At 38.0% G+C, this 13,797-nt stretch overlaps 1 pseudogene; it reads left to right on the top strand.

The window, feature by feature from the left end:
- The first annotated feature begins 12,845 nt into the window (after positions 1–12,845).
- LOC128565210 (nucleophosmin-like) lies at positions 12,846–13,705 on the top strand (annotated as a pseudogene).
- The last annotated feature ends 92 nt before the right edge of the window (positions 13,706–13,797 follow it).

Raw genomic sequence — 13,797 nt, forward strand, 5'->3', positions numbered from 1 at the left:
TTGGCTAATTATTTCTAAGAATTCCTAGGTGATGTTGCAAGTGTATATTAAAAACCATAAAGCAGTACTACAACAAAGTTATACTATTTACTTTCCCACCATTAATGTATACATTACACCCTCAATGATATTTGGTATTGTCCATCTTTCTATTTTCATTCATTATAGTTGGTTTGAAGTGGTATAAAATTGTGATTTCAGTATATCTGACCAATGGCATTCATTAACTTTTTTATGTACTGGATCCTATATTTTCTTTTTTTAGGTGATTTCTTAAAACTTTTGCACATTTTTGGGTAGGTGCTTGTCTTTTTGTTTTGAGTGTTAGAGATTTTTTTGCCTAGATACAAGTTATTTGCCAAATATATGTCGAATTTTGTGGAGGTGGAATTTGTTACCCTAAAGGTATATTGATACTTTTTATGAAGATATTTGTTAGACTAGTTGCATGTATAGTGAGCTTACATTATATTGTTTTAGTTAAATAGAACTTTATAGAATCATTACTTAAATTAAATATAATTGGGATAATTGGGATAATAAATATAAAACTAGGTTAAAATCCCATTCCTTTGTATGTCTAGATCTCCTAAATATACAATAGTTTGCTGTACACACACACATTTGAGAAACCTCCTTTCTGAAAATGAAAAAATACCCTACTTTTTCTGAAACAGTATCTGTTTGTACTTTCATTTAAAATGTCTGTGTTTTCTTATTACAAACAGCTATACATGTCAGAATTCATTATTTATTTTCTGTTCATTTATGAACAACCTGGAAAATGAATCTTTCATAGAAAATTTTTACATGACAATTATTATAATTTGACTAATATTAAATAACATGGCTGTATTTTATTTAGAATTGGATTTCATTTACTTTTGTTGTTATCATATGTACTTTTATGGCAAATCTTGTATCTTAACAAGTTTTGAAATTGCAATTTCAAATTGTAAACTTTATAGTTGGCTGATGTTTTCTTACAAATTACACTTCTTAGAAAATGGTTAAGCCTATAAAACTGACAAAATGTATTATGTCTGAAAAGAATCACACAATAATTTGTGTTAAGGTATGAGAAAGTCATTTAAGCACTGTTCCTCTAAGATTAAAAAAAGAGAAAGAAAATGAAAACAGAATATGAGAAAATAATTTTATACATATTTTCTTCTTACAAATTTTACATGTATTCTTTTTCTTTCAGGCCCACCATTCAAAAACAGGAAGTTTTTTTAAAAAGTTTGTTCTTTAAACTTTGATAAAGTGAAGAAAAATAAAACGTAATTTAGGAATCCGAGATAAATCTGTCCTTGGTGCTAATCATTGTGCGATAATGAACAATATACAAAACATCTAAGAGAATTGATTTCTGTGATGTAAATTATGAGGTTAAGTCAGCTTACATGCTATATAATTTAACTACTGTGTAGTTTTGTCATTCACTACCTTATAGGTAAATAAGATCATAGTCTAATCAATATTATTGAGCAGTACTCAAACACACAGGATTTCAAAGAATGGCTATTACTGAAACAGTATGCCTGGTTCTTTCCTGTGTCAGGTTTTTACCCCAGCCCAGATAGATGAGGACTCTGGCTGAGGTTTGTTATACAGTGGAAAACTTTTAATTTATAAAACAACTCTAGCTTTTTAATTCCAGAGGGCCGTACAGTTCAGTGACATTCTCCAGGGAGCTGTACCACATAAAGCCCAGTCTCTCTTTACTATGATGAATCCTCATTCAGTACATCTAATGAGGATATTTTAGAATTGAGGTATCTCTTTTCTTTTTATGCAGAAGTCTATGGAATAAAAATTAGAAATGGTTCCCTGCCTTGTTTTCTTGTCCCCAGGAGTGTCTCTTAAGGAAAGAGAGGGAATAGACAGCAGATCTGCCACTTTAATTTATTCCTCCCTGAGTTAAACTGTAAAATCAGCACACATTGATCAGAGAAGACCCAAAGACACTAAGTTTTTATCTAAGTTCTTTTTATCTTAGATGTAACTGTTTGTAAAATGTACAAACACTGACTTACCTAGAAAATAAAAATTATTAATTAGCTAGTTTTGTAAAATAAAAACAAGAATCATGTTTTCAAAGGCAGGGAAAGTAAAGCTTTTATTTATTTTAGCCTATTAGGTGCTGTGGAACACATTATTTTGACTCTTACACATAACACTCATTAAAAAATGGAGAGAGAAACATTAGAATAAAGAAACCTTCAGACCCTACTTTTATCAAGTGCTTCAAATGAACATTATTCATAGCAAGACATGCTGATATGATATATTTTTTGGTATGTACTAAGAGGGGCACAACATTATTTCTGATTTAATCATGGAGAAACATCAGAAAAACCCTGATTAAGAGATAGTTTGCAGACTATAAGAGATAGTTTGCAGACTATTAAGAGATAGTCTGCAAACTATCTCTTAATCATTTTTCAAAATATCAAGGTCATGAAAGACAAAAAAGACTGACAATCTTAGAAGATGCTAATAGAACTAATTCACTAGGGTAGGACAGAGACCAGCTGAAAAGAAGACAGAGCCACTTAGCCCCACCACACCAAGCACGTCCCCAGTGTCTCAGCCCATAGCACTGTACAGGTCCTTTGCAAAGCTCTAGGGGAAAAAGGTATAGACACCAGTCCCAGCTCTTGGGCAAAGGATTGGTTAATCCCTACTCCAGGAGCTCTAATCAACTTCACCTTATTTGCTCATCTGGCCAAATAGTGTAAAATAATCATGGGGCAGAATAAGTGGGAAAACTCTGGTAATATGAATAACCAGATAGATCAACTTCCCCAAGAAACAACATGGAGGACACAACTGAAGATCCCATTCATAAAAAATGACTTCAGAATTTGGATTGCAAATAAGATTAATAGAATGGAGGTAAAATTAGAATTAGAAATTCAAGGAGCATTTCTAAAGTTGTCTCAAGAAGTCGATGAATCCAAAGACAAAATCACCAAAGATTTTGACACATTGAGACAAGAACTTGCAGCCCTCAAAGATCTAAAAAAATACAGTAGAATCCCTCAGTAACAGAATGGAGCAAGCAGAAGAAAGTATTTCTGACATTGAAGACAAAGCTTTTGAATGTTCCCAAATGCTCAAAGAAGAAGAGAAGTGGAGAGCAAAAATGGATTATTCTCTCAGAGAGTCCTGGGATAATTCAAAGAAAACAAATATTCACCTGATAGAAATTCCTGAAGGTGAAGAGGTGGCTACAAAAGGCACAGAGGCTCTAATTTATGAGATAATGAAGGAAAACTTCCCAGACATGACAAAACATCCAGAAATTCAGAAAGCAGATACTTTTAGAATCTCAGCATGATTCAACCAGAATATGACATCTACTAGACACATTATAATTAACTTTTCCAAAGTTAAATTGAAGGAGAAAATTCTGTAAGCAGCCAGATGTAAGAAAACCATAACCTACAAGGGGAATAATATTAGAATGACTGCAAACCTCTCTCCTGAAACCTTTCAAACTAGAAGAGGGAAGTCATGGACTTTTAATCTCTTAAAATAAAATAACTTTCAACCCAGGACCCTGTATCAGGCTAAACTGAGTTTCATTAATGATGGAGAAATTAAATACTTTAATGACATTCACATGTTGAAGAAATTTGCCATAACTAAATCAGCTCTCCAGGATATTTTCAGACCTATCCTCCATAATGATCAGCAAAATCCTCCACCACAAAAGTAAACTCACTCAGAAACTTTTGATCAAATTTCAACTTCTACAGTGGTGAAAGGATTAAAAATGTCCAAAATGCTACCAGGCTTATCAATATTTACAATTAATGTAAATGGCTGAAATAGTCCTCTAAAGAGACATAGGTTGGCTGACTACATACAAAAACTCAGGCCAGATATCTGCTGCATACAAGAATCTCATCTTGCCTTAAAAGATAAATAAAGTCTCAGAGTAAAGGGATGATCATCTATATTTCAGGCAAATGTAAATCATAAAAAAAGCAGGCATTGCAATTTTATTTACAGATACAATAGGCTTTAAAGCAACAAAAGTAAGGAAAGATATAAATGATCACTTTATATTTATTAAGGGTAACACTCAACATTATGAGATTTCAATTATTAATATTTATGCAACCAACCAGAATGTGCCTCAGTTTATAAGAGAGACTCAAATAGACATGAGTAACTTGATTTCCTCCAGCTCCATAATAGATGGAGATTTTAACACTGCTTTGGCAGTGTTAGATAGATCCTCCAATAAGAAACTAAGAAAAGAAATTTTATACTTAGACTTAACCATTCAACAGTTGAATTTAACAGACATCTACAGAACATTTGATCCTGACAAAACTGAATACACATTCTTCTCATCAGCCCATGGAACATCCTCCAAAATAGATCACATCTTAGGTCACAAGTCTAACATCAGCAAATTTAAAGGAATAGAAATTATTCCTTGCATCTTCTCAGATCATTATGGAATAAAAGTTGAACTCAATAACAACAGGAATCTGCACACTCATACAAAAACATAGACGCTAAATGACCTTATGCTGAATGATAGCTGGGTCACAGATGAGATTAAGAAGAAAATTACCAAATTTTTGGAACAAAATAATAATGAATACACAAATTATCAGAACCTCTGGGATAACTTAGGCAGTCCTAAGAAGGAATTTATAGCACTGCAAACCTTCCTCAAGAAAATGAAAAGAGTGGAAGTTAACAACCTAATGGGACATCTCAAGCAACTGGAAAAGGAAGAACATTCCAATACCAAACCCAGTAGAAGAAAAGAAATAACCAAAATTAGAGCAGAATTAAATGAAATTGAAAACAAAAGGATTATACAACAGAACAATAAATCTAAAAGTTGGTTTTTTGAAAAGGTCAATGAAATAGAAAAACCTTTCACTAACCTAACCAGGAAAAAAGCATAAAATTTTGAATTTCATCAATCAAAAATGGTAAAGATAAAAGAACAACCGATTCCTCAGAAATTCCAAAAATCCTTAATGAGTATTACAAGAAACTCTATTCTCAGAAATATGAAAATCTGAAGAAAATTGACCAATACTTGGAAGCATGCCACCTTCCAAGACATAGCCAGAATCAGGTGGAAATTTTGCACAGGCCTATTGTCAAGTTTTGAAGTAGCATAAACTATACAAAATCTCCCTAAAAAGAAAAGCCCAGGAGCAGATGGCTTCACATCAGAATTCTACCAAACTTTTAGAGAGGAACTATTGCTCAACCTTTTTCAAAATATAGAAAAAGAAGGAATACTACCCAACACATTCTGTGAAGCAAACATCACCTTGATTCTCAAACCAGGAAAAGACACAACAAGAAAAGAAAATTATCAACCAATATCACTAATGAATATACATGAAAAAATATTCAACAAGATCCTAACAAACAGAATCTAGCAACACATCAAACAAATAATACACCATGATCAAGTGGGTTTTATCCCATGGTCTCAAGGCTGGTTCAATATATGTAAATCTATAAATATAATTCACCACATAAATTAAAAAACAAAGACCATATTATTCTCTCAATTGATGCAGAAAAAGCTTTTGATAATAATCAGCATCTTTTCATGATCAGAATACTTAAGAAAATGGGTATAAAAGGGACATTTCTTCAACTGATAGAGGCCATCTACAGCAAACTCACAGCCAATATCACATTGAATGGAGTTAAATTGAAATAATTTACACTCAGATCAGGAAACAGGCAAGGTTATCCATTGTCTTCACTGCTTTTTGACATTGTAATGGAAGTCTTACCCATCGCAATTAGGCAAGAAAAGGTGATCAAGGGTATCCACACAGGGTCAGAAGAGATCAAATTTTCACTCTTCACAGATGACATGATTGTATATCTCAAAAACACCAGGGATTCTACTATAAAACTCTTAGAAGGGATCAAGGAATACAGCAGCATCTAAGGTTACAAAATCAACACTCATAAATCAGTAGCCTTTATATATACCAACAATAGTCAAGCTGAAAAAATAGTCAAGGACTCTATTTTGTTCACAGTAGTGCCAAATAAGAAGAAGAAGAAGAAGAAGAAGAAGAAGAAGAAGAAGAAGAAGAAGAAGAAGAAGAAGAAGAAGAAGAAGAAGAAGAAGAAGAAGAAGAAGAAAAGATGGTAATAAAATATGACTGCTAATTGCAATGTGCAATCTTCATATGATACTAGACCAGAAAAAAAGCTATTGACGGACCCAACAGAATTTGAATATCTAGTAGTTAATGCTTTTGTACCAATGTTAATTTTCTAGTTTTGATAAATTTAGGGAAGGCAATTAAAGAATCAAAGGAAGCCTTTGATTTATATTTGTAATTTATCATCAATGTAAAATTATTTCAAATAAAAACTTAAAATATGTATAGAAATAAAATAAAAATTCAAATAAATGTTTAGCTTTTTTCTTTTACATATTCCAGTTTTCCCTTAAACTCATTTATAAGAAATTATTCTTCAATTATTCACCATATTATTAAAAAATAATATGCCAGACAGAGTTAAAAAATAATATGCCAGCTCCCCCCTCCCCCAAAGATGCCTGCATTCTAATAATTAGAACCTGTAAACCTATTACTTTTTATGCCAGGAGAATGAAATACCTAGGAATATACCTAACGAAGGAGGTGAAGGACCTCTATAAAGAAAACTATGAAATCCTCAGAAAGGAAATCGCAGAGGATATTAACAAATGGAAGAACATACCATGCGCATGGATGGGAAGAATCAACATTGTTAAAATGTCTATACTTCCCAAAGCAATCTACCTATTCAATGCCATTCCTATCAAAATACCAACATCGTACTTTCAAGATTTGGAAAAAATGATTCTGCGTTTTGTATGGAACCGGAAAAAACCCCGTATAGCTAAGGCAGTTCTCTCTAACAAAAATAAAGCTGGGGGCATTAGCATACCAGATTTTAGTCTGTACTACAAAGCCATAGTGCTCAAGAGAGCATGGTACTGGCACAATAACAGAGACATAGACACTTGGAATCGAATTGAAAACCAAGAAATGAAACTAACATCTTACAACCACCTAATCTTTGATAAACCAAAGAAGAACATACCTTGGGGGAAAGACTCCCTACTCAATAAATGGTGTTGGGAGAAGTGGATGTCTACATGTAAAAGACTGAAACTGGACCCACACCTTTCCCCACTCACAAAAATTGATTCAAGATGGATAAAGGACTTAAACTTAAGGCATGAAATAATAAAAATCCTCCCAGAAAGCATAGGAAAAACAATGGAAGATATTGGCCTAGGGAAAGACTTCATGAAGAAGACTGCCATGGCAATTGCAACAACAACAAAAATAAACAAATGGGAGTTCATTAAACTGAAAAGCTTCTGTACAGCTAAGGAGACAACAACCAAAGCAAAGAGACAACCTACACAATGGGAAAGGATATTTGCATATTTTTAATCAGATAAAAGCTTGATAACTAGGGTCTATAGAGAACTCAAATTAATCCACATGAAAAAAGCCAACAATCCCATATATCAATGGGCAAGAGACATGAACAGAACCTTCTCTAAAGAAGACAGATGAATGGCTAACAAACATATGAAAAAATGTTCATCATCCCTATATATTAGAGAAATACAAATCAAAACCACCCTGAGATATCATCTAACCCCAGTGAGAATGGCCCACATCACAAAATCTCAAAACTGCAGATGCTGGTGTGGATGTGGAGAGAAGGGAACACTTTTACACTGCTGGTGGGACTGTAAACTAGTACAACCTTTCTGGAAGGAAGTATGGAGAAACCTCAAAGCACTCAAGCTAGACCTCCCATTCGATCTGGCAATCCCATTACTGGGCATCGATCCAGAAGGAAAAAATCCTTTTATCGTAAGGACACTTGTACTAGACTGTTTATTGCAGCTCAATTTGCAATCGCCAAAATGTGGAAACAGCCTAAATGCCCACCAACCCAGGAATGGATTAACAAGCTGTGGTATATGTATACCATGGAATACTATTCAGCTATTAAAAAAAATGGAGACTTTACATCCTTTGTATTAACTTGGATGGACGTGGAAGACATTATTCTTAGTAAAGCATCACAAGAATGGAGAATCATGAATCCTATGTTCTCAATTTTGATATGAGGACAATTAATGACAATTAAGGTTATGGGGGGAGAAGGAAAAGCAGAGGGTGGGAAGGAGGGAGTGGGTGGGGCATTGGTGTGTGCCACACCTTCTGGGGGCAAGACATGATTGCAAGAGGGACTTTATCTAACAATTGCAATCAGTGTAACCTGGCTTATTATACCTTCAATGAATCCCCAACAATAAAAAAAAAAAAGAAAGAAAATAATTGAAACATTTTCTTGTTGTATTTTTTCCTTGACCAATATAAAGTGATCATCTTTGTCTTTTTTGACTTTATTTGCTTTAAATTCACATGTATCTGAAAATAATATTGCAACTCCTCTTTTCTTCTGAATTCCATTTGCCTGAAAATTTTTCTGCCAATCCTTAACTCTGAGTTTTAATTCGTCTTTGGAAGCTAGGTGTGATTCCTGCAACCAGGAAATGGATGGCTTGTGGGTTTTTTTTTTTTCTTTGTGATTTTTGGCTGGGGCTGGGTTTGAACCTGCCACCTCTGGCATATGGGACCGGTGCCCTACTCCTTGAGCCACAGGCGCCGCCCTGGCTTGTGTTTTTTAATGCAGTCAGCCAATCTATACCTCTTCATTGGGGAATTCAAGCCATTAACATTTATTGATAAGTGTGATAGTGTTCTATTCATTTTATTTTGTGGTATTCCATTGTTTAGTTTTATCTTTTGCATCATTGTGGAAGTTAGGTTCTGTCCTTTGATTTCTGAGTTCTTTGCTGTTGGTCCATTGTGATAGTCAGTGTATAGAACAGGTTGAATTATTTCCTGGACAGCTGGTCTTGTTGTGGTGAATTTCCTCAATGATTGTATATTAGTAAATGATTTGATTTCTCTGTTTATTTTAAAGCTTAGCAGGATATCGAATTCTGGGCTGGAAATTGTTCTGTTTAAATAAATTAAAGGTAGATGACCATTCTTTTCTTGTTTGTAAAGTTTCATTAGAGAAGTCTGCGGTCACTCTGATGGATTTGCCCCTGTAGGTCAACTGGCGCTTACTCCTGGCAGCTTGCAGAATCTTTTCTTTTGTCTTGACTTTGGGCAGGTTCATCACAATGTGTCTTGAAGAAGCTGTGGTAAGTTGAGGTGACCTGGGGTCTGATATCCCTTTGCAAGGAATGTGTCAGAATCTTTGGTGATATTTGCAAAATTTTCATTTATAATGTTCTTTTTTATGGCTTCCATTTCCCTGGTGCATTCTTCTTTTCCTTCTGGGATACCTATAACTCGTATGTTTGAACGCTTCATAAAGTCTCATATTTCTGTCAGTGAACATTCTGCTTTCTCTCTCTTCTTTTCTGCCTCTTTAACTATCTTAGTTATCTCAAGAACTTTGTCCTCGAGCGGTGCCTGTGGCTCAGTGGGTAGGGTGCCAGTTCCATATACTGATGGTGGTGGGTTCAAACCCAGCCCCGGCCAAATTGCAACAAAAAAATAGCCAGGTATTGTGGTGGGCACCTGTAGTCCCAGCTACTCAAGGGTAGCTGAGGCAAGAGAATCACCTAAGCCCAAGAGTTGGAGGTTGCTGTGAGCTGTGTTGCCACAGCACTCTACCAAGGGTGACAAAAAAAAGAAAACAAAGAACAAAACAAAACAAAACAAAACAAGCTTTGTCCTCTACCTCTGAGATTCTTTCTTATGCATGGTGTAATCTGTTGTTGATACTTTCTTTCTGTCGGTGTCGCTCGGCCGCCGACCAGCAGGGATGAACACATCAATGCAAACAGCTTTCAGCAAGTTTATTATCGGGGGCAAGCAGCTTGTCTGGGGAGAGCAGGATGGAAAAAGCTCTAAACTTGTTTACAGCACTCTATATTTATACTCTAGGACACTTTCTGTTGTCGGTTTCTTGACCTAGATATCTCTCCAATGAGCGCAAAGGGCACGGGGCGACAAGGTTGTTGCCAGGGCGCAGCCTGCCGAGCAGGTTGCCTAAAGTACGCCTCCGCCATCCTGTTTTTGTGCCTGATTGATACATTGTGCAAGAGCCCTCCACATCTCCCCCTTTTTATTTATTTATTGCGAGTTATGACCATGCCTGTCTTAGGTTGTCCCCCTGTCCGAGTATAGTCTTACCCGTCATGGAGGGTACAGGCAGCGGTGGCCTGTCTTCTGTCTTAGGTTGATCTACATCGGGGGGGATCTTACTCATCATTGGCTACTGGTCCAGCATGCTAATCCAGATTTGGGAGGAACCTCCTGCTTGGAGGGCGAGGAGGGCCTGCTGGACGATGACGCGGTATCATTGTTGTCTTTGGTGGAGGGTAAGGAGAAGTTTGATGCAAAAGACTATGGCAACTAGAAGTATAATACTTAAAGCCATGGTGCCGGCCCAATTGTGGGCATGGGAGAGTAAACTAGTTACTTTTTCTAGAATATCGCGAGCGGTAATTACTTGTACTGGAGTGCTATTGATACTAACAACTTGGCGGGTGTGGTTTTCAAATTCCGCATGTCAGTTCCCCAGAAGGTAATGGGATAGTTGTAAGGAAGCATTAGGCAGGGCACCATTAGGTTCAAAAGTTATGGGGGTAACATACAAGGAGGGCAGGGGAACTAAACAACCAAAGGAGAGGTATCTCTCCATATCATCTATTTGTTGCTGTAAAATGTCCACTCTTTGATTGACCAATAACAGTTCAGTGCGAAGGTGTCCGTCCGTGGCGGTTTGGGTGCGCAGGGCCTCCGCAACTGAGGCGGACAATTGGTTGACAGCGGTAGCAGTAGGGACTGCGGTGGCAAGGGCAGCAGTTGCGGCGGCGGCAGTAGTGAGGGCTGTGGCGATGGCTGTGACAATGGCGGCGGTGACTCCGAAGTCACGCTTTGATGTGGCTCCATGGGCGCGGTTTCATCGCGTGAGGGGTTCACTGAACGGGTGAGTCTTTCCGGGACCCACACGGGGGAGCTCTGGTCCTGTGGAGAAACACAAACTGCACCTCAGTTCCAGATGAGACCGGGTCTGGGCCACGCCATTGGCCGGTAAGGACATCCTTCCAGCGCACTTGCACTGGGGAGCTGGTTTGGCGACCAAGGCAGTGGCGGTCTGCTGCTGTTTGCCTTTTGGTGTTTGAAGTTAAAAAATTTAAAATGAAGAGGATTGTGTTGAACGAGGACAGGCAACGAACCGCTATTCTCACTCAGACTCAAGACAGATACAACAAAAGGGGTCACGAACACCAGACAGTACACACACTTAACAGAAGATTAACACCTGCCACTGTTGTCGTGGCCAATGCTCTGTGTACACAATCCCCTGCTCTGATCGCGGCCCCTCGCTTTTGTCACGAGCTGGATCCCTTTTCCTCCCTTGCAAGCTCTGCAGCTACCGCAGAAGTCTCCCTCACCACTTATTTACGTGGTGGGACTACCCGGACAATCCCCAGCACGGGGGGCAGCTTACCTGGCAGCTGAAAGCAGGCTCGAGAGGAACTCCCAGGTTTCAGCACCAGTTGTCGGTGTCGCTTGGCCGCCGACCAGCAGGGACGAACACATCAACGCAAACAGCTTTCAGCAAGTTTATTATCGGGGGCAAGCAGCTTGTCCGGGGAGAGCAGGATGGAAAAAGCTCTAACCTTGTTTACAGCACTCTATATTTATACTCTAGGACACTTTCTGTTGTCGGTTTCTTGACCTAGATATCTCTCCAATGAGCGCAAAGGGCACAGGGCGACAAGGTTGTTGCCAGGGCGCAGCCTGCCGAGCAGGTTGCCTAAAGTACGCCTCCGCCATCCTGTTTTTGTGCCTGATCGATACATTGTGCAAGGGCCCTCCACACTTTTTTTTTTTTTTTTTTGTAGAGACAGAGTCTCACTTTATGGCCCTTGGTAGAGTGCCGTGGCCTCACACAGCTCACAGCGACCTTCAACTCCTGGGCTTAAGCGATTCTCTTGCCTCAGCCTCCTGAGCAGCTGGGACTACAGGTGCCCGCCACAGCGCCTGGCTATTTTTTGGTTGTAGTTTGGCCGGGGCTGGGTTTGAACCCGCCACCCTCGGCATATGGTGCCGGCGCCTTACCGACTGAGCCACAGGCGCCGCCCCTGTTGATACTTTCTTTTGCATCTTTAAGTTCCCTAATTGACTGCTTCAGTTCCTTCAGCTCTGCTATACCTTTTTTATATTCTTCATATCATTCATCTCTTATTGAGTTTTGGTTTTGGATTTCCTTTTGGTTATTTTCCACTTAATCAGTAGTTTCCTTCATTGTTTCCATCATTTCCTTCATTGTTTTCATCATCTGTATTCTAAATTCCCTTTCTGTCATTTCTAACATTTCTTTATAGGTGGAATCCTCTGCAGTAGCTACATCACAATCCTTTGGGTGGGGGTTGCTCTGGACTGGTTTTTCAAGTTGCCAGGATTTTTCTGCTGATTCTTCCTCATGAGTGTTTTCTTTTATCTGTTTCCTTGCCCTAATTTTTCTTTTACTTCCTCTTGCTCTTTAAGTTACTATGCCACTGGACTAGGGTTTTGATGAGGTTTTTTTTTTTTTTTGTACCAGACCAGAAGGATGATAAGATTGAAGAGCAAGAAGGAAATAAAGAAAAAAAAAAAAAAAGAGAGAGAGAGAGAGAGAGGGCCTAGTTTGATTCCATCCTGCATGACTGTTCCTTGGAGCAGTAGTCATTTATCTCCTTCTGCCTTCTCGCCCACCTAAGTGCATGCCACCACCTCATGGAAGATTCAATGGACACAGAAATTAGCCCTTTGGGGCCTCAGAACTATCTTTTTGGTTGTGAATTAAAGGCCAACAAAGATTATCACTTTAAGTTGGATAATGATGAACACGAGCACCAGTTATCTTTAAGAACGGTCAGTTTAGGGGCTGGTGCAAAGGATAAGTTGCACATTGTTGAAGCAGAGGCAATTAATTATGAAGACAGTCCAATTAGAGTAACACTGGCAACTTTGAAAATGTCTGTACAGCCAAAGGTTTCTCTTGGGGGCTTTGAAATTACACCACCTGTGGTCTTACGGTTGAACTGTGGTTCAGGGCCTTTGCATATTAGTGGGCTGCACTTAGTAGCTGTGGAAGAAGATGCAGAGTCAGAAGATGAAGACAAGGAGGATATGAAACTCTTAAGTATGTCTGGAAAGCGATCTGCCCCTGGAAGTGGAAGTAAAGTTCCAACAGAACAAAGTAAAACTTGCTGCTGATGAAGAAGAAGAAGATGATGATGAAGATGATGATTTTGATGATGAAGAAACTGAAGTAAAAGTTCCAGTGAAGAAATCTGTGTGAGACATTCCAGCCAAAATGCACAAAAATCAAACCAGAATGGAAAGGATTCAAAACCATGAACATTGAGATCAAAACATCAAGAATCCTTCAAAAAAAACAGGGAAAAACTCCTAAAACATCAAAAGGACCTAGTTCTGTAGAAGACATAAAGGCAAAAATGCAAGCAAGTATAGAAAAAGGTGGTTCTCTTCCCAAAGTGGAAGCCAAGTTCATCAATTATGTGAAGAATTGCTTCCAGACGACTGACCAAGAGGCTATTCAAGATCTCTGGCAGTGGAGGAAGTCTCTTTAGGAAAATAGTTTCAACAGTTTGTTAAAATTTTCTGTCTTATTTCATTTCTGTAACAGTTGATATCTGGTTGTCCTTTTTATAATCAGAGTGAT

Source organism: Nycticebus coucang, chromosome 14 (assembly GCF_027406575.1).
Source record: "Nycticebus coucang isolate mNycCou1 chromosome 14, mNycCou1.pri, whole genome shotgun sequence".
Taxonomy (NCBI): Eukaryota; Metazoa; Chordata; class Mammalia; order Primates; family Lorisidae; genus Nycticebus; species Nycticebus coucang.